Source organism: Tauraco erythrolophus, chromosome 4, assembly GCF_009769465.1.
Source record: "Tauraco erythrolophus isolate bTauEry1 chromosome 4, bTauEry1.pri, whole genome shotgun sequence".
Lineage (NCBI taxonomy): Eukaryota > Metazoa > Chordata > Aves > Musophagiformes > Musophagidae > Tauraco > Tauraco erythrolophus.
This window is the reverse complement of record NC_141468.1, coordinates 76,304,483-76,326,128: the sequence shown is the minus strand read 5'-3', so window position 1 is coordinate 76,326,128 and position 21,646 is coordinate 76,304,483. Positions and strand designations below refer to the sequence as shown.

At 44.8% G+C, this 21,646-nt stretch overlaps 1 protein-coding gene across 1 annotated transcript in view; it reads left to right on the top strand.

The window, feature by feature from the left end:
- PRR5 (proline rich 5) overlaps positions 1 to 21,646 on the top strand; it is a 52,536-nt gene that overhangs the window by 24,287 nt on the left and 6,603 nt on the right. The window lies entirely within an intron of this gene.

The following is a 21,646-nucleotide window of genomic DNA, read 5'->3' as shown; positions in this document are numbered from 1 at the left end:
ATGTGGAATTTATGGTTGAGTCATGGTCATATTTGGTCACTGGAACCAAATTCTGTCAAATCTGTTGATACAAAAACATTAATACCAGATACCTTCAGTGCTAGATTTTTGTTTTTAGTAGTAGCGAGGAGAAACAAAAAGAGGAATTCCAGACAAAAGGAAAGTGTAAGATATTTTTTGCTTAATTAAAGCAAAGCATGAACTTGTGTTGAGGAGAAGGAGAATGAAGCAGAAGAGAGGGAAAGAGCCAGGAGTGGATTCTTAGAGGGTGAGGAAGTTGAGAGTTTCCTGGCTGGTGATTTTTTTAATAAACAAATAGATTTACAGCAAGTGAAAAGATATAGTTTCTTTGCTTCTCATCACCGTATGAATTATTTCTGTGTCTGAAATTGTTTTAAAGAGCAGTATAATCTAAAGGCCAGTGGTGAAAATGGAACAAGGTGTAAGATCTGTCTGCTCGGTGAAGAAATGGTGTTCCACCCTGCTATCTCAGTGTACATTTTTTGGAGTGTATAATGGTGTGTTTACCCGAGTTCTCTCAGAAAAAGACACTTATGCGATAGGACTGCCTGCTTGCCCCTTGTCTCCCTTCTCCCTAGTCTCCATCTTGCCAAGTGCTTCTTGAAACTGCTGGCTGATTGTGGCATGATACAGCAATATCAGCGACGTTAAGATTCCTAGGAGTTTCGTGGAAATTAGTGTCTGGAGAGAGGAGAGGAGCCTCAGGGAAAAACTGGAGCATGGGATTACCTGCATAATGAGACATCAAAGAATTCGTGTGACTGAACTGTGAACCCAGCTGTGTTAGCAGACACCAGAGACTGCACATGAGAGAGTACCATCGTGAAAGCCTTAGTCACAGGAAGGTTGTCCATCAGGCCTCATCCCTTCTTAGATAGGAGGTAAACCACCCATTGTAAACCAGGCTTCAGAAGTGTCGCTAGCTTTTTTGTGGTTTCTTCTGTAGAGAATCTGTGTTGGCTATGCGTAGGATCCAGCTTAGGACGAATTTAGTGGTGAGCTGCGAACTGAATAACAATCCTGATTTAGAAAGTTCACAGGTGGTGATGTGGAATCATTTGCCAGGATCAATGCTACAAGAACAGTTTCTTTGCAAATCTACTTTCTTCAACAACCAGAGGTGTTAACAAGGAGGATCCCTGTTTAGGGTAAAAGGCTAAGTCCATTCTCATTGCGAAGCTGTTGATGGAAATCAATAAAGAAATGAGAGGGAGTTTGCCCCCAGGTGTTTATGTCTGCATACATTACCTATGGCTGTGTGGTGGGAATGGTGAAAGCTCCTTCTAGGCAATAGCTCTGCCAAACTTGTGGTTTAAAATCTAGTGGAATTTACAGGAAGAGGTCAGAAGAGGATCCGGGAATGAGCTATTTACATGCTTAGCAGTGTTAGTCAACAATTGGATTTCAGAGCAAAGGCTTTTTCCCAAACTCAAATGTCACGTTTAAAAAAAACTAATTTTACATGTTTATGGCATAATAATGGAATTTCCTTGACTTGGATTATGTCAGCATGGGAATGGTGCTGGCACAGAGATAGTAATTCAGCTGTCCAAAGAGCACGCGGTAGTCTTATGTGCATGGATTACCCAGACTGAGAGACAATGTCTTCATGTGGGCATTGTCTAATCCCTGTTTCTGTCTACCATGGATGTCTCTTCCATAGCAAACTCAGTGACACTGCAGCACATAACCATTGCTAGATGTTGAGTGATGTCGATCCTGGACAAAGTGTTGAACCCGGTGCTAAGTTTAATTTCTATCCTTGACAGCCTTGTGTAGCTGTGTTAGGAAATTAAGGAGTAGGTCATGTTCTTCAAGACAGCAGCTGTAACATCAGCTGAAGGTCATGGGTTGACGAAGGCCCATGCTGACATGCACCAGTCTGTCCTGTTAGACTGGATTAAAGAAGCAGAGATTTGGTAATTAATGCAGGGTGCATCTGGTATTGCTCATGTATTATTTTGTCACGGTGTAGAGAAGACAGTTTCCTTAAGGAGGGGAAGGGAAGCTTTTTTAAGAGGAAGTGGAAGCTGCAGCAATCCTTGGACTTCATTCAGGAGGTAGGTGCTGATTCAGCAAAGCTCAGTAAGCACATGTTTTACCTAAGCGTGGGTTGGCTTCATTGGCTTCAGCATGTGAGCTATTTCATTGACCTCTGTGAAGTTACTGACCTATTGCAAGTTGCACACATACCTTGCTTGCTCAGCTGGCTGCGCTCTGGCAAGGAGAATAAAACAGTCCCTGCCAAAGACCTCCTGAATAAAGCGCCTGAAATAAAGTTGAACCCCTTACTTCATTGTTTAGGTGATTGATTTTCCTTCTTTGCATCAAATCTTTCATCCTGTCTGCAGTAAACTATTTGCTGGAAGTATGCCTACCAACCATGCATTTAATACCCTAGCATGTGATACAGCACCCACACTAGTCCTCTGGCATACAGTGACATGATAGAGGGTATGGATAGGGACAGAAGGGATCACCAACCTGACACATACCTCACAATTTGCCCAGAGAACCCAATACCTCCATTTCTTTGCATCCAAGACATGAAAGATTTTCTTCAAAACAGGCGGGGAGGGGCAAGAAAGTCTCGTACTTTGTCTATGCCGTCCTTCTTTGAAGGAAAGAAGAACCTCCATTTCTGGGATAAAGCCGTGACAAGTATTTTAAAGCAGATTGTGTATCTGAAGCTTTGTTGTAAGATACGCCCTGTTTAAAAGATCAGAAGTTATTCCTCAGGTTAATTATTAGACTTGGGTTCTCCAATCCAGTAGAGACACTTTTGAATCTCACTGGTGCTATAAACTGGACTAATTACAAGCCAGTAATCTATCGGGAAAGAAGCAGTCCCCCAGATCTGGGGGAAGGAGTGGTATTCCCATGCTGTTGAAGTCGGTGTGAGTTTTACCACGGTGTGGAAGAAGGGTGTTATACCACTCCAACTCTGTTGCTGGCGTAGCCTGACCCGTTACAAAGCACAAAGTGAAACATTAATCCTTTGCTCGTGGGCAACATACATAAGCTGAAGTGCCTACAGGATGCTCCTGTTCAACTTTTAGGGCCTTCAAGAACAGAGTCGTGATTGAGGGAGGTAAAAGAATTACTGAAACTGCTTTTGAGCACAGAGAGATGCACAGGAGCTCACGTAACTACACTGGGTTGTCAGTCTCACCTTGATGACCGTTCCCTTTGGATGGAATTATGAAGCTGGAGGGAAAGGAATAAACAGAAGGAGACGTTAGAAAATAATTTTCTCCCTATGCTCTGTGAACCAAAGAGAGCAAAACTACTACCAAAGGATAAACAATCTGATTTATTTCCCAAAACATGTCATCAAAGACCTTTGTCACTGAAACTGGAACATGTTATCTCCAGGTATCTCTCCTGAAGTCTGAGAAAGTTGCAAGAGAAGAATTAAAGACTGTTTATCTGCATCTTTCAGTTAACATCAGGATTGTTGGAGTTCACAGAATCTCTCTGGGTGACCCAAAGTATTTAAAAACCCCAAAAAAACACTGCACAGTGTCTCTCATACTGAGGGGTGAGACCTCACTAAACGTAAGCTCTGAAGAGAAAAATAAAACCTGTGGTTTCCTTTTTGGCTTCTCTGAGCTTCATTTGAACTCCCTTGCCCATTGTCTTTCTCTGTAAAGGAAGACAAAATAAATACATAAAACTGCCCAGTGAGACCTGTTTGTTATCTCTGGAAAGTTCCTAAATGTAGGTTCAGCTCCTTGTACTTTAAAGGGGTGGAAAAGCACATTGCAAGAGCTGAAAGAAAGTGCAAAGAATGCTGTTTTTCCATCTCAGCAGCCACACAGTAAACCAAAGATAACATAGTCATTAAAAAACAAAATACCCTTCAATATCGGAAAGCTGCAGGGTCCTGACTGTGGAACAACAGATTTGCTTTGTGTCAGCTGGGGTCGATTCTTTATGGCCATAGGGTTTTGAATTTGGTGGTTGCTTTTCAGATGTTGTCTGACTAAGTCTCTTAGACCTGAAGCGTAGAGTGAACAAAGTGGTGTGGGCGTCAGGTTTCAACATGCTTCTAATTTCTCTTTGCCTTTTTCTGAATTCCTGGTTTATAAGACACGAAAGGTAGAAACCAGTAAGTTAATGTATTGTAGACCCTATTTGAATATAAATCACCATATCAAAAACCTGTGCTCCCCCTGGGTTGTACATAAATGGGTTTTCTTCCTTCCTGGTGAAAAGAGTGGCTTGTCTGTGTCATTTGCATCAGCCCTGTAAGGAGCCAAGTAAGAAATCTTACGGCCAGGACACTACCTGACACAAAGGGAAGAGTCCTCCATTGCTTTGTATTGACATATGCGAAACTGAGAATCTGGCCCTCAAGATTTACACCTTAGAGTATTTTGTAGGAACAACGCTCACTTCTAAGCAATATTGTCAGTCTTATTCTGTCTTATTTATTGTCTCTATCAGCAAGTGCAGATTGCAGTAATTAAATTGACACAGATTTGTTATCCTGGAATGAATTTGTATTGTCGTGATTTTTAACAAGGCACAGCATTCATTTGTTGTAGGAAAAAGATCCTTTTGAAAGACAATCTTGACCTTTTTGCTAGTGAGAAGTACTTGTCATATTTGATTTTGAATTTCTTCATACGTTTTTTATTATCATGCTAGTTTTCTGGTGCTGGGAATGGAAGTGCTTCTACATGGAAGCAGTAAAAATGCAAGGATTATTTCATCTACGTCTTAGAGTATTGCCTCAAGCAGGCTGAGATGTGCTTTATTAATGAACATGAGACAAGAAGCTGGGAACTGACCAGAGAGTTCAAAAAGGCAGCCGCAGCAGTAGCCTGAGTGCAGCACAGGGGAACCAGAAAGGTCTAAATGTGCGTTACAGCAGCGCTGACACTTCGGTCAGCCGACGGTGCCAGGCAGGAGTGCTAAATATGCTATTTGTGCTAATCAAATTCCTGCCTTCGCTTGCTTGCATGTCCGTCTGTCAAGGGCAGCTCCCCTGACATAGCTGGGGACGTTGGTGTACATGGTAAGGACATGAGTCAGTGACAGTCGGTGGCTATCCATTTTCCATTACAAGCTGTAGGTTCGTAGTTAAAGAGGGAAACCACATCAGAGGCCTTTTCGCTCTATAATGTTTTTAGCTCGGTTTCCACCTGGTACTTGTTTCACCGCTCACCACAAGTATGTTTTCTCTAGGGGCAGAGATAGGGGGAGTGAGCGTGGTTGCCATTAAGCCCAACTGATGGGGCTTTTTCAGTAGTAACTCCAACACAGTCAGCATTTCCACACCACGGACCTTGAAAGACCTGCGCACATGTAGACCCTTTTTGTAACTAAGGCCAGTGGAAGTCCATTGCTGTATGAAAAGAACAGATTTGGTTCTGAAGTCAAGTACTCTCCAAAACCAGCTCTCAATATATTTGACAACACTATGTGTTGCCAGTTCTGTAACCTTAAGCAGGGGAATAACAGAAAAGCAACACAAAATGTTGTAGTTATTTTGCTTTGTTATATATGGACCTGTCTCATGAACGCCATGGCGCAGTAATTCCAACATGCATCTTGTCCCTCCTCTTAAAAAGACAGTGTTCAAGGGAACATGACCATAACCATGTGCATACCAATTAAACACTATTGTTTTAGAAGGCATGTTGCATTGTGCAAACTGCCTTTGAGTGTATGCTCATTAGTGGACTTGTACCTCACATAAAATGTCTCTTCTGTGAAGGGTACCAGTTAGTTAACCAGATATGGCTTCAGACGGAGTTGGTCAAACGCCGCAGCAGTTGTCTGGACTGCCCTGAGAGATGCTGTTACTGTCCATCAGGTGCTCTGCAGTTACTGCATGTTTGCTGTCTTGCATTGTGGTAGGTGAGAAGTACTTACTTGTCCTCCTTCAAATTACTCAACGCTTGCCTTCAGTCTAGAGTGGGTGTGCATGGAGTTATGGTGTAGCTGCCACCTGCAGCACCTGAGACTACCTTAGCCCACAGTAATTTACTTCTGCAACCTAAGTGTGAGTTGTTTCGGCTCAAGTCAGTTAGGTACATGTCTAACCTCAACTAAACCAGATTGTCCTGACTCAAATATATATCTCTGTCCTGGAATTTGCCTCCAATAATGAAACTGGCCTATTAAAACCAGTACAATTTCATTGGTAGGCAAATCCTTAATCCTTAACAAAAGAGAGTTAAATCAGTAAAGTCATTCTTAACTTGAATTAGAATGTCCCTGCAGACCCTATAATTTTATCTAGTAAGAGGGAGAAGGTTTTAACTAATTGCATTAGTTGTACGAATGTCTTTTGTGGACCCATTTGGGCCAGTAGACTAAAACTGGCATAGAAGATAGCATAGAAATTTTGACTATTGGAAAGCTCTGAGCAGGAAATGTTCCCACGGTGCCAGAATCCTCTGAGACAGAGTGCTTTAGTACTGTAATTCATGAGTTGTCTACAGGGGGAACAGAAGAAAGTTAATCTAAGCTATCTTTTAAAAAAGATTAGTTAAACCTCATTAAAACTCTGTATGGACAGTCATTCTGAGAATTAAAGGAGTAGGAAGGGAGGCGAGTTACATTAATGATGCTTCAATTCTACATCAGAGGCCTAAGCACAATTTGTCTAAACAGCTTTCTGTTCTTAATTTAGTGAATATAATGTGATTTTCCTGAGTGTCCCCAGGCAGACAAAGCCACAAGGGAATCGCAGTTGTTGAATTGTTGTTGGGGGGGTCCCCAAGAGGTGGCAGTCACTTCCCGGCTGTTATGGCTGACCACAGACCTGGGAGCCATCCCAGGTGCCACCAGCACCATGAGTGGTATCTAGGAGCTATGGCAGTGATGGCACCCGGCACAGAAGGCGAGGACCGTTTACTCTGCGTGACTCAGTTGTGTCCGTAGCAGAACCTCTTGTTCTGTCCTGCTGGGATTCACCTGGCCCTGCTCACAAGAAGAATGGCAAAGGTAATTTCCAACAGAAAGACAGTGCAGGCTTCTTTCGTAGTGTTGCATACGAGGGCTTCTCCATGATTTTCAGAGATGAGTCAGCATCAGTTTCCAGTCAGATCTGTACTGAGCTGCAGCTGGGTACACAGTGGCTTGGGTAGTCCCCTGCACAGGCACCACCGTCCCCCTGGCTTCTCACTGCCTAAAGCCCTGAGCACAGGGCTAGCAGAGTAGCTTTCCACCAGCAGATTTCAGAGGCAGCCCATGTGCCCGTTCTTCTGCTCCTTGAGCCTTTCCTGCAGCAGACATGGGGATGCGCAGTGCTTGTTGGATTTTCAACACTGGTCCTTGTTGGTAGCAGAGCTTCTTCTCCCATCATCTTCTGGCTGCTTCGTCACCTTTTACCTTTCCTTACATCACCTTCTGACTCTTTTCCTCCCCCGAGCCCATCTTATTTTCCCACAGCGTGGAAGGGAGGAAGATAGAGAGGGAAGTAGCTGGCAGTGTGTTAGTCAGATGGAAGACAGCAGGCAGCTCTTTCTCTGATCTCACCTCCTGCCTTCGATTACGCTCAGAAACCAGGTTGAGATCCAGCATCAGCCGGTTGCAGAGGGCCGGGACACACAACGGGGGACGCTGCCTGTGCCACGGGCCCATTAGATGATCATGACCAACGAGCATCTCTCGGTGATGCCCGAACTGCTGAGTCCTCCCAGAGACAGCGGTGACCTGAGCGAGTTATGGGGAGCCGGGCTGCAGCTAGTGGAAACGGCAGACGCTGTGAAGCTCTGTGTTCCGTAGGCAGCGGGAGCTGGAGCTGGTTGCGCTCTCTGGCAGGCAGCCAGCTGCCCATCTGGTCCGGGGACAGACGAGGGCACGGCCAGCACTGCTTGCCCTAGAAAGGGGATGTCCGATGGCAGCAGGCATGGAGTGGTTTGCCCACATGGATGCAAATGGTGACTTTGTGGAAAAGTCTCCTATAATTAGAGAGGAGCGAAACGAATCGTTTCCTGTATGAATTGTGTGGAAGCAGCTCTGTCAGCTGTTTGTTTTCCATCAGAAGTCATTTTTCCTGGGGTTTGGTGTTTGTTTCTCTGTATAGGCTACAGCATTTTACTATTATGGGAAGACGTGTTTCCGTTTAAGCTGACAGGGTGATTAAAACAAATGACATAAAATGCCCTAGCCCCCACCTTCTCCACGGAAGCTGCACTGAGACAGGAAAAAGTTGTGAAAGGTATGGAAGCTCTTGCTCTGCAATGCCACCCAAGCCCCATCCCCAAGCCTTTCCTCTTCTGGGCACCAAAGCCAGCAGCCCATGGGGAGAGCATGCACCTGGCTAGTGGCATGGGGACTTGCGCAGAGGGCAAGTGCTTTGTGGTATATTTCTTCTAAAAATAAAAAGATTGTGCATTGCAATCTGCAAAAGATAGAGGAGTGATTGAATGAGTCTCTTGGATGCATCTGTTCTCCCATGGTGAGTGGACAGGGTTAATTGTCCTCTATCAGTAATTTCACAGTCTTACCCTTAGCTCTGCTGCAGCTGCAGAAGAAACTATGTGGCATGGTGATAGGCGACACGTACTGTGAAATTCATTAACTTGCCACTACCCAATTATTACAAGCAATTAAAAGGTAAACAGTTAATCATGTGACAGAGCAGGATTCAGATTACGTTATTTGATTTAAACCATTATCTGTTGGGAGCCTTCTCCCATTTCCAAGGAGCCACTGGACAGTTGCCGCAAAACTTCTGCAGTGTGAGGTGACGAGACATGACAGGTCGTGCCCGCGAGTGAGGCGTGGGCAGTTGTGCCGAGCATCCCCGGTACGTTACGGCTTTGCTGGCAGTGAACCAGCTGGCCGTGGCGGAGCAGTGGTTTTGCTGAGAAGCGACCATCCATCAGAAAGAAGGTGGGAGCTGTGGTGGGGCAAGCCCGGGGTGCAGGGAGTGGAGGGGACCGCTCCTGGCTCGTGTGCTCTTCAGAATGGTTCCAGAGGCCTCCAGTTTGAAGTCTTAGGCAGAGGGTTGCTCTTTAGAGCTCTCTGATCCAAATCCAAAGCAAAAAGCAAGTGTGTTGCAATCAAGCAGATGCTGGCAAGAGGAAGAGCTGTCTTTTAGCCTAGCCGAAATCTGTCAGAAAGGTATTTTGGAAAATACAGCTGTTGCACTCAGAGTGGCTCTCACATAAAACCAATTCAATTTCTTCTCCTTGAGCAGCTAAGAGCTGTCAGCTGCTTCCCTTACAGGCCGCCATGTATCTCCAAGCCTCCTTTTTTGCTAGGTAGACAAGAGCCTTCATGCACTGGGCACTGTATAAACACAATGGAAATGTGGTCTCTGTACTAAAGATCGTGCAGCCTAATGCAAAAGACGGTAGCTGTATCTGGACAGACAAATGGGCAATACAAGGAGACAAACATACTAGAAGTGGTTTTATGACAAATAACTTCGGCCTTAGTGGTCCAGATGTCTTCTAGAGACTAAGTGCAATGTGATCCTTGTCCTCTGATTGTAGGTTGCCTGTTGGGCTCCAAGAAAAAAAAACAAATCCCTCATTCCTCCTGTATCACTCACAAGCCTTTCTTGCGGTTTCTGTGTTTAGTTGAAGAGAACAAAACCTTGAAAGAAGCAGTGGGGTATTTCCGCTGTTTCTCAAAATGTCTGAATCACATGAGGACAGATGTTTAGGCAGTATGAAGCTAACGCAGCTCTGCTGAAGCCCATCTATAGTAGAGGAGGAATCGGGCAGTAGTTTTGTCTGAAAAGCTCTAGAATGTGGTTATATGCGTAACAGTGTTGTTAACATTTAAAACAGAAGCACGGAGAAAGCTTGCTTCATGGGGGCAGCTGTGTGATATTGTGCAAATTAAATTAAAGCATCGGCCAACTTTGAGGGGACAAAAAGACGGCTTTCATTTCAGTAGTAGGGTCGTATCTACAAGAGGTAGGTCAGGGGTTCTGTTGGTTTCAACCACACAGGTTTCCATCACATGTAGATCTACCACAGTTGTTGCAAGAATTGCTGAGTGCTGCTGAATTTTGCCAGATCGTGGAGTTGCCAGTGAGCGTGTCCCTGGCGGGTGGTGGGGACGAAGGAGGGAAGGTCGGCCCTTTAGATCCACCCCTATCCCTAACCTGGGTACTCTTTGCATTTGGGGAGTACACTGCTCAGTGCTCTCTAGCTGTACATTTGGATTTTGTGTGCTTGTATTTCTTTGTTTCCTTTTATCCTCAACACAGTGGGTTGCTGAGAGAGGGTTTCTGCTGTAGATAGTCAGTTACTTTCCAGGTATTTTGAATCGGCAAAGACTTTTTTATTGAAATTAAATTGTTCTGTGGGAATGTGTTGCTTTCAGCAAAGCTTTTGCTGCAAGTACAGGAGAGCTCCAGCAGGCCCAGGCTGCCGGGCACCTGGCTTCCAAAACTTTGTAGCCTGGGATTGATGGAAGCTCGACTTCTTTGTGCAAGAGAATGAACTCAAAGAGCTCACTCAGGAGTGTGCTGCTCAGTTCCCACTTGTCCTGTGGGTTGTTCCCTGCCTGCACAAGCAGCAGGCTGAGGGCAAGCAGCTGTCCTGAGGGGCTGCTTGCCAGAGCAGACAGCTGCCCACACGTGGTGGCTAAACCATGCACCTTCTTATGCCAGGCTAGGTAGGTGATCTGGAGATGATCTGCTGCTTTCTGTCTCAAAGAGATAAGTTGTTGGTGGTGAAAATTGTGTCACTACCAGAAATAGCAAAAATTTTAAAAATCCAGAAGGCACAGCTGACACGTCTGCTCAGTCTGTTCAAGAGTATTACAGAAAAGAGGAAAATTTGTGGAGTAGGTTGTCACCTGCAAAAGATGAAGCAGCATGGAGGATGCTGAAGGATCAATATTCATTAATGATTTAAAAGGGGAGTGTGGCTGTGAAAGGCAGTATCAGAAATCCTCACAAGTAAGTAACAGCAGTCAAGTTAATGTTTGCAGCTCTTCAGAAGCGTTTCTTGCATGTCTCTTCAAAAGAGCTGGATGCACTGAGTGAGGGCTCTGCCATCCTTTTTTCTTTTTGAGTACCCACCTGAAAATAAACATAAGGTGGATTTTTTTTGTAATAAATGTTAAATGAGAAAACACTCAGAGCCGAGACTAAGTAAAAGACTTGAACGCTCAGAGTTAAAAGGTATCAATTCCCCAGCAAGGTCAGATGAGCGTAATGTGTATGGATCACATTAAGAACTTCAGGAGGGAGCCTAAAAAGAAGTGAGAAGCTTTATTCTCTTGGACATTAAACATCACATCTAACTATTTGCTAACTTGCAGGGTGATCTTTGCATGGGGCTGCACATGCACTTCTGTGCACGTGTGTGTGTGCCCGTGAGTGTAATGTGGCAGTGCCAAAGCGTTTGTAAATGCAGATAAACGAACTCTAGCTCAAATTTATTCCATAAACAGCCCATCAGAGACACTCACCTCTGCATAGATTTGTTTGGTGGGTTGATTCAAAGTCTGTGCTTATTTGCACAGACTTTTTTATATTCAAAGTCACATTAGCTTATTTGACTGAGATGATTGCAGCTCTCGTCTGTGCCCAGGGGAGTCACTTAGCCAGGAATCAGACAACCTCTAGCCCTAAAACTATGAAAGGCAGAAACGCATACCGTTATTTTTGGTGAAACTTTATTTGCAAACTGACTGTTCAGCTTCTGCAGGATCCCAGGCACTGTATTTAAAGCCTCGAACTAACTTCCGTACTTCTAATCTTTTCAAATCTTTTACTTATCTTTGGTCTTCATCTTCTGTTTTGTCTTTTACAGTCTCATGTAAAACATTTAGTAACAGTTTAAAGAAAAATAATACATTGTATTTCTGTGGGATAGGGTAAGACTAGCCTGTACTTAGTGTTTGATCCTTATTGGAAAGAAAAATCATATTGCTATCTTTCTGCAGCTGAGCCATTTGAAAAACTCTCCCAGCAGAACACAAACCGTGTCTGGGTGTTCTGTCTTATCTTTTGTCTGTGTCTCAGTGCCACCAATGAAAGGAAGAGAGAGACAGAGCAGCATCTCACACTGACATTGACATAACTTGGCACTCGCTGGAGATTAAAGTGAATATGACAAGATCTCTATTTCTGAGGCAGTCTCAGGGATCTGAAGTGCTGACTTCTGTCAATATGGCAATGGCAAACCTCTCTGCCTCTCCCTCCCGTGAACGCTGTTGCTATGAGAAAAGCAAGAGGCAGAGATGAGACAAGACATGATTTAGTCCTTCAAATATTCTAGGCTTTACCAGTATGCCAGTGGCTTAGGATAAAATGAAAGGAGGGAAAAATAATGTGAGGAAACACTGCTGGGACTCATAATGATACAACCATGAATTGTGTGGCTGCATCTGTCCAGCACATGCAGAAAAGATACCGGTGCCTGGGAAGGGACATGTAACGTGTAGAGCGTGGCCACCAGTGATTGTAAACCAGGATGAAGTCATTAACCTTACAGGAGTTATTCTCACTTAAAGCAATTGAGAATTTGATGTACAAATCCTACTTTTCACATTTCCTCCCGCTGTGAGGTACTCATGTTTGCGAACACACACAGCATAGTCTTAGAGGTTTACTGAAAATGAGTCCATTATGAATTGTTAGCCCCCTCCACCGGGCTGAGGTAACCCTCCAAGAGGAGAAACTGCTTTCTTCCAGCTTGTTCCCATCTGCAAAAGTGTGGCCTCCATTTCCCCCCAGATCAGGCACATTTTCTCATTCTGCCTTTGGACTGCTGCAGAGAAGCCCCCACGGGAAAGAGGGCACACATAGTTTAAGTGGATCAGGTTCAACTGAGTCAACATAGACTTGGACAAAGCAAAATTTAGTCCCTGCTTGAAGCAGTTTTGATCCTGCTTTGAGTCTTGTTTCCTAAAGGCTAAAACAAATGTCTGAGTTGTCTGCTTGGGATTAAAATGTCATGAATCATCAGGGAAATCTGGGAGGAAGTACCTGAAATTTTCTATCCTGGTAAACACAGACAAGTGGGCTAGAAGCAGGAGCAGGAAGATTAAACTCCCACAAGTTGACCTCTTTCTGCTCCCAGTTAGTTTGATGCAGAGCATTTCTTTTTATCTATATATCTTTTCAAAATGGATCAACTGATCCTGTAGTCCCTCTCAGCGAGCTCCCAGAGTTTAACTCAACATTTTTATAGGACTTGAAGCTCTCAGATGAAGAGTCCTCCAGAAATGCTGAGCCCTGTGGAAGCTAGTAGAAGAACATGAGCCAGCAATGTGCCCTTGCTGCAAAGAAGGCTAATGGTATCCTGGACTGCATTAGGCAAAGTATTGTCACCAGGTCAAAGGAGGTGATCTTTCCCCTCTACTCAGCACCTGTAAGGCCACACCTGGAGTACTGTGTCCAGTTCTGGGCTCCTCAGTACAAGAGAGACTTGGACATATTGGAGAGAGTCCAACAAAGGACCATGAAGATGATAAAAGGACAGGACCATCTCTCACGTGAGGAAAGTCTGAGAAAGCTGGGACTGTTTTCTGAGAAGGCTCGGGGGAATCTTATCAATTGTTATAAATACCTGGAGGGGGAATGTAAAGAGGGTGAAGCCAAGCTCTTCTCAGTGGTGCTCAGTGACAGGACCAGGAGCAGCGGACGTGAACTGAAACACAGGAGGGTCTGTCTGCATGTAAGGAAACACTGTCTTACTGTGAGGGTGACTGAGCACTGACACAAATTGCCCAGAGAGGTGGTGGAGTCTCCCTCCTTGGAGACGTTCAAAAGCCATCTGGAAATGGTCCTGGGCAACTGGGTCTGGATGGCCCTGCTTCAGCAGGAGGATTGAACCAGATGACTCCAAAGGTCCCTTCCAACCTTAGCCATTCTGTGATTCTGTGAACATCAGGATTTCATCAATATATGTGAAAAAATCATCACGCTCTCCATGTTTTATCTGTTTTCACCCTGTTTCCCCTCGTTGGCTTGAGCTGGACCACCAGCTGATGTCAGACAGCATAGTTTCACTTAACTGCAATTAGCATTCAGAGTTAGCTGAATAATTGTTGCCACAGTCCTGTCCTTCCCTGTCGGACAGGAGAAGGGTTGAGCATTGCACTTGCTCACCTCCTAAATAGGAAAGCTGCAACTACACAAGGAAAGCACTTAGTGAAAGTACCAAAGAAATCCATCCTCTCCCCTGTTCAGAGGACTCAGTAGTTAGGCTGGTTCTTTATTTCTGGAAACTAATTATGCTATCCTGGTTTTAAACTGAAAGAGGGCAGATTTAGATTAGATATAAGGAAGAAATTTTTCACTCTGAGGGTGGTGAGGCACTGGAACAGGTTGCCCAGCGAAGTTGTAGGTGCCCCATCCCTGGAAGTGTTCAAGGCCAGGTTGGATGAGGCTTTGAGCAACCTGGTGTAGTGGAGGGTTTCCCTGCCCGTAGCAGGGGGGGTTGGAAGTAGGTGATCTTTGAGGTCCCTTCCAATCCTAACCATTCTATGATTCTATGATTCTATCAATTATTGACCATCTTCATCTTGTTGGTTAAATAATTTCTAGCACAGATTGTTTATGCTTAAGGGCTGCTGCAAAGTCCCATGCAGCAAGTTTTTACATTGCTATTTGCCAGAAGCACGAATGTGTTTTACAAGAAAGCCCACACTGAACGTGCCCTATTTCCATTTTTTGCCCATGCACTTCTCCTGATATCACTGTTAGCAGAAAAACTTGAATTTAGTTAACTTTTGGTCTGACACTGCAGGGCTGATTCTATACACTGTGTTACCCTTGGTGTCAAGATTGCAAAGGCTGAGAAGAATCTGGTATCACATCTGATACCTCTGTGAGTTTACTCATGAGTTTGCATTTATTCCATGTATGAATGGAGGCCAGATGCTGCTCCACAAATGTAATTCCATTTGTGTAATAGTGAGGGATTGGCTTTGTAGGGCTGACTCCCAGGGAACAAGGTGGGCAGTTGGAGGTGAAGTACCCCAATGTATCCACCTACGTGGGCTTCCTGATTTTGTGTTGGAGCCCAGGGAATTCCTTCAGAGGGTATAAGAGTGAGATCTTTGAGTTTTTCAGTAGAGTGTTGCGCACATCCACTGAAGATGGAGCAAATGTGAGCAGGAGACTTGCACCATGATGCTCCATGGTGCAGTAAGAGCAGCAGCTCTGAACAGCCATGCACAGGAGAACAGTTTCAGCTGTTTGGGCAACAGTGGCTGCTTTGAGAGCCACTCTGATCTCCTCCTAAACATGACACTGGGTGGGCTTGGTCAATGAAAATTCCATAGTGCTTTAGAGAAAACAAAAATTCTGCACACCTGGGGACCACTCTCAACTAAGTAATCCGTAACGTAACTTTGCTGCCATAGGTTTGTGTGTGAGCATTGCAAGATCAGTAAAAATTAGATGATGCTATGAGACATCTGAGGTAGAAAAGCCACAGGATATTAAGTATGAGCATGTGTCTGTTCAAAGGAAGATAGAGGGAGGCACACCTCAGGCCAGAATGTCACCCATAGTGCAACTGGAAGCATGTGCTATGCTGCTGGTGGTGCACATGGTGGCCCATTTCTCCCCAGTTCCTCCTCACAGTGGTTTCATGCCTGCCCTGAGACTGGGTTGCTCTGTGTTACTCAAGTTTTAGAAGGTCAGGTATGATGCAATGAAAGGTGTTACGTGCGCCAAAGTGGGCTAACAAGTAGTCATGGCTTGTAAGGGCACTGGTTTCCAGATCTCTTACAAGCAAGGCTGCTGCCATCTCTTTGACTAAAATGCGAAGCAGCTCTTGCCATTTATGTGGTCACTAGGGTGTGCGCTGCAGTCTGCACACCCTTATCGATTCCCCACCAGCAGTGCTGGCTGAGTAATGTGTGTTTTCACTATAGATATTATCCTCTGTCTGCCTTGCAGTATGACTTGTGACTTTTAATTTCAGTTTTCCCTGGGAGTAGTCAGACAACTGTTATTATCCGGTATTTGTCAGATTATCGCCACTGCATGGGTGTTTCTTTCAGTCATATTGATCTGACCTGTTGCCAGTTAAAGAAAGAAATGCGTTTCTTAATGCGTTTTTCTTTCCTCCAAGGAATTTGCTGCTTTTAAGCAGAAAATAGTTGCATTTCTTAGCTGTTTTCCTGTGTGGTTAAGACAGGGCAGTACATGAGGCCAGGACCTCACTTTGCCATTGGGCTTGGCCCTGTCAGGGCTTCGTGCATCACATTTTGTTTCATGTAGCACCGGGTCAGGACTGCTTCAGCAGTAGGTTGTGGCTTTTTGTTGGTAGACCAGGGTGGAGGCCAGCCGTTAAGGACGCCCTAGCAGACCCAGGCTGAGACACTCCAGTGGACCCTGGCTGAGGACGCCCCAGCAGACATAGGTTCAGGGTACATTATTTGGCCACGAGGTGAGCTGTTTCCTGTCCCTTGGGCAGAAGACTTTACTCTTCCGGGCCATCAAGTCACCAAGAGTAGTGGTTGCTGAGATAACTTCATTAAACTGTTCCAGAATTCTGGCTTCTACTCCTTCCTTTCTTAAGTCCAGAAGTTAGTGACCCAGGATGTGGCTTGCAGCTGTTCCTGCTTGGTGTCCCCTGTGGTAGAACTGCTCCCACGTCAAACACCAGATGTGCTGTGCCTCCCTGGGTGTCATGTTCGCTCCTGGCAGGGCGCCGGGCTGGGCCTGCTTACTTTGCTCACCTTGACCTATGTCTTGATTTTATGTCTTTTTTATTTTATTCCATTTTATTTTATTTTTCATTTAAAAGCAGTTGGTCAGTTGAAATAGGAGGCGGTCTTCTGTAGCAGTACTCACTGATGTAAACATGCTGATCAGCTGAAGCATTAAAGCTAAAGTTGAGTGCTACATCGTTCCATCAATGACCAGTGTATGCTTCAGCACATCCGTAGTTGCAGGTGGGGGTGAAGTAGTTTCCACTGTTATGTCCAGTTGTTAGGGTACACTTAGACAGACACTGGAGATATCTTTTCATGCGTAATTTATTAGGTAAATGGTCCTGGAACACTCTGTGCTAAAGAAGGAAGTGAAAAGCAACTGAATGAAACCACAATTTCTGGATATTACCCGTGGTGGGTGCTATTAGGCAGAATTAGAAACTGTAAAGGACCTATGACCTTTTATAAGTACTCATCAAAACACTAAGTTACTGCTGGTCAGTTAAAAGCAGTTTGGTGTTTAATAGCAGTTTATGATTATTTTCGTAGACAGATGAGTGAGGAATTACCCGGAGCAACTTGCAGTTGTCTAGCCAGAACTGAAGCAGCCTGCGGTGAAGGTGGACACAAGGAGGCTCATACAGCAGAGATGCTCAGCAGATGACAGAGGGCTTGCCCAGGGCCTGAAAGAGGAGGTCAGGATGGATGTGGGGTATTATGAAACAGCAGAGGACAAGAGGACAAAGCAAAGGGCTAAAACAAAAGGAGTCAAGTGCGAGAGAGTGATGGCCACGTGGAGAACCAGCTAAGACACTGAAGTGCAGTAACATAAGCCAAGCATCAGCGAAAAGCAGCCAGGAGGAGCAGGTAGCAAAAAGAACAGCTAGCAGCTAGGTTTATTTCTAGCCTCTTGGCATGCGTGAGACGTCCCTTTCCGGGTGTGCCTGATAGCCAGAGGACGTGCCAGCTTTAGCTGTAGCTCTTTTGTCTCCCAACTAATGTGATTTATGGGCTCTCTGGACTGGTGCCTTGCCAGCCATCAAGAGGGTGAGGCATTGCAGGATTTTTGGGGCAAGTCGTTTTTCAGTCAATGTAATCCACCAATTCCCAGGATTTTCAAGGCAGTTGGATGAAGTGGTGAATATACCATTCTTCTGCTGGTGGCTGCTCTGCCCACCAGGAGTGCTGGAGAGGAAAATTTTGGTTTTGTTCTACTTAGTGCTGTGCTGGCAAGCACTTGTGAGTGGGCTGTAATTCATGGAGCAACAGGGCAGAAACTGATTCAGCCTGCTCCATCACCCAGGAGCAGTGCCTGCTCCTAAGGCCGTATTTCATTATTAGTCTCTCTGAGCAGGTTTTCTAACAGTAGGGATTTGCCACCAGTTTTTGTCACCAAATCAGTGAGGTTTTTGCCACCTCTTTGCTCCCTAGTGCAGGTGGAATGGAGACGTGCAGCTTTGCATCCATTTTTTGGAGTGAGAAGCAAGAGGCATAAGCAGCAAACGATACACAGAACCAACTCCCTTTCTGCCATGTGCCAGGGTTTCACAAGCCAGGTCTTTTCCATAAGATGTCTGCGTATAAGAACACGGCACGCCTAAAACTCCACATGCTAATTTAACTGGGATGTCTAATGAGACATACCGGACCATCAGCAGCCTAAGCAGTTTTTCATGACTGTGACTGTCTTTGGGGATGGATTGCTTCATGTCTGGGTTTTTTACCAGAGCCTGAGGAAGTGAAATAGCCAGCACCAGGTGAAAAGTGGTGGGAGGTGGATGATTAATTTCTGGGCTTCTTTGCGATTCGCAGCCTGAACGCTTCCCCGATGGGCTGGGCTTGGTGCAGCAGGGTTTGTGGTCACTAGGGAGTTTGCTGAGGAGTCGGAACGCGGCTTCGAGTACCCTGTCACCTCCTTACGTATTTCAGAGCTTTTGCTTGAGAGTGCTGGTACTATCCGGTCGTACTTTGTCTTTTTTTCCAGAAATAAAAGGATTTCAGTTATGATGATAAATAAAAAGACCGAGGTGGAGACTCGGGGAGTATGCAGTGACGGCACACGGGCAGAGGCTGCAGGCAGGCTTGCGTCTTACACCAAGTTGGATCGATGGCAGATCTACCCACCTGCGTGTCACTGTTGGCTGCCTGTGAAGAGGAGAACAGGGTGTTAAAAATGAATATAATAGGACAGAGAAATAAAGAGTTGTGATTGTGGTTATTTCATTGCCATGGCAAAATAAAGCAAGGACGCTTGATTCATTTTTTGGTAAGAAAAATTGTGGCAAATGTTACCAAAGTAGAGATGAGATTTCTGGCACCTTTGCAAGTCAGGTAGCCTATACTTAGATACAATGTTTATAATGGCTTAATAGTATTTTTTGTTAAAACATACCTTGCTTAAAAAATCTTCAAAGCAATCCATCTTTGTTGCTCGACATGCAAAAGTTAAATCTATAAACCTTAGCCTTAGGCAGGTTTTAAGGCTGTGTTTGAGGAGAACTCTTCAAGTCTTTAAATGCCTGCCTGGAGTGACATCCACTTTAGGACCACTTTAAGGCTTAGACAAGTCCTATATATTGAAAAAGGAGGCTGTAGCCTTACGTGGGGTTACTAAAACCCCCGCTATCCTTCTGAACATATCTGATTGTTAACAGTGCCAGAAGATGAATGTATTCTTTCCCTTGTGCTTTCATATAAAGCCCTTGTGTCCTTTAAAAACTCAGTAGGAGTTTGTGATTAACTTACTAAATTAACAAGGATGGGAACCTGAGCGGTTGGGTGCGTCCGTTCTTGCTGGAATGACTTATAATTTTGCCTCACCAGGTCTTGTTCCCAAACACATGGAATGTTTTGTTCCAGCGACGTATTTGAGTGCAGCAGCAGGGGCCATGCACGTGGCCCGTGTCACGGTTCAGCAGATGGGGCAGTAGCTTCATAATGCAGCTACCTCAATAACCTGTAGTCTTCAGGGTATACGGTCCTTCTGGGAGTGCTTACGGATCTACGTATCAAAAACAGTCGTGCATAGGGCCCTTTTGATGCTTTAACTACTATATACAATTCCTTGTTTCCAAATGATTTAATTACAAGTTAATGAATTAAGGGACTTGGACACTGTGTTACATGCAGGAATACACATCTGCCTTCTTGATGCTCAGTATACGCCTTTTCCATTTGCAATGGTATTCAGGACTCAAATCCCAGTTATCCATTCCTTGAGAGTAAGGCAGACTCTTGTCATAATATTACATTGTAGTCTTTCCAAAGATAATGAGGTGACTCTTGTTGCGTTTCAAAACAGTGTGACCAAGATGAGGATTTGATCCAGCAGATACACTCTTCCGGAAGTACTGAGGTACTTGCAGCTATTTGATATTGAGCTGTTTTGAGAGATGGAGAAATTGAGACCTCAATTGAGAAATAAATAGGCAAGGCCTTTGAAAGGAATTTAATAGAGACATCTAACACTTGCAGAGAAGCATGAAACTCTCCTGCCAAAATGAAATTGGGTTCATGAAAGGTCACAGTTAGCTTTTAAAGTAAGTTTTTGCATGTCTGCAGAGCAAATATTGCATTAAAGATAAGGGTAGAGTCTCTGTTTTACTGATAATGCTCCAAGTTCCCTTTTTTTCCTCCAAATTTCGATATAGCTTCCTGCGAGCTAAGCAGCCAGCCTGCTAGATCTGACTTTTGCTTTGGTGCTATATAGTGACATACCAAACTAGGAAGGCATCATGCAGTAAGTAAAAGAACCATAAGCTTCCAAAATAACAGGAAAATACTTTTTTTATTATTATTTTATTGCTGGCATTTAAGTCCTGCATCAGTTTTTCTGAAACCATTGTGACATGGGTAACAATCCCAAGTTGGCTTTACTGTGAAGCTAATTTTGCCTTTATAAGCACAATCACTTACAAATTTGGGAAAGGGTCTAAAAAGGGCTGCATATATCTTTAAGTATATATAGATATCCATGTAGATAGGTGTATAGATGTCTATACATGTATATCTATCTATCTATCTATCTATCTATCTATCTATCTATCTATCTATCTATCTTCACATATAGGTATATGAAGCATTTATAACCATACTTTAGTCCATCCTAAACTCCCACCAGAAGTGCTGTCCCACTGAATTTGATGTCACACAAACAAGTGATTTCACATATGGCACAATGGATGGAAGGTGGAATCCTCCAGTGGAGAGAAGAGTTTAAATACACCCTTGGGGCTGGCAGCTAAAGCAAAACAGATGCTTGCCCTGGTCTGCTGAAGCTGATCTGCTTTAGGAGGTGTCCATCCTTCGCCATGAAGCTCCTTCCCCACCTTAGCCCCATACAGTGCCAAATTACAATACCCTCTGAAGTGAGGTTTGCACGCTGCTGTGGTAACAAGACTTGGCAGGTCAGTTACTGTTTCAGACCCCTTCTCCATCCAGCTATGCTGGATACTAACAGCAGAGAGGCAGTAACAGCCAGGACTCTGCACGACCCCCAGGGCCATGGGACCTGCTGGCTGCTGCAGCCCATGTTGCTGTGGACTTGTTGTTCCCCACGTCCTGAGACAACTTGCTCCCTGCTGGCTCCGAGGTGCCAGTGCCACAGCAAGCCCCACTGTGGCTGCCCTTCGGCTGCACCAAGTGCAGCACCAGCCATGCCTGCTGTTCACTAAAGAAGCAAAACTGGAAGAATTGCAGAATTGGACAGCCTCACTTTCTCCAATAGGCTTGTGGGGCACCCCTGCCCCTGTTACTACCTTTGGTATATCTCAGCTAACCTGTTGTAGGCTGATGTATGAACCTGCAGCTACCTCCTTCCTGGGCCATGATCTTAAAAGCTCATGAAGAGGAGCAGCGGCTGCCTTACACCCCGTGACCCAACCTGTGACAGCCTACAGCCCGGACCCTGAGGTCGGAACACTTCCCTGCCATGTCATGTCGACACAGCTGCAGCGAGGACCAGCTGGCCCTGGATCAGGGGACATTTGGGCTCATGAGCAGCACATAGTGACTGGGCAGA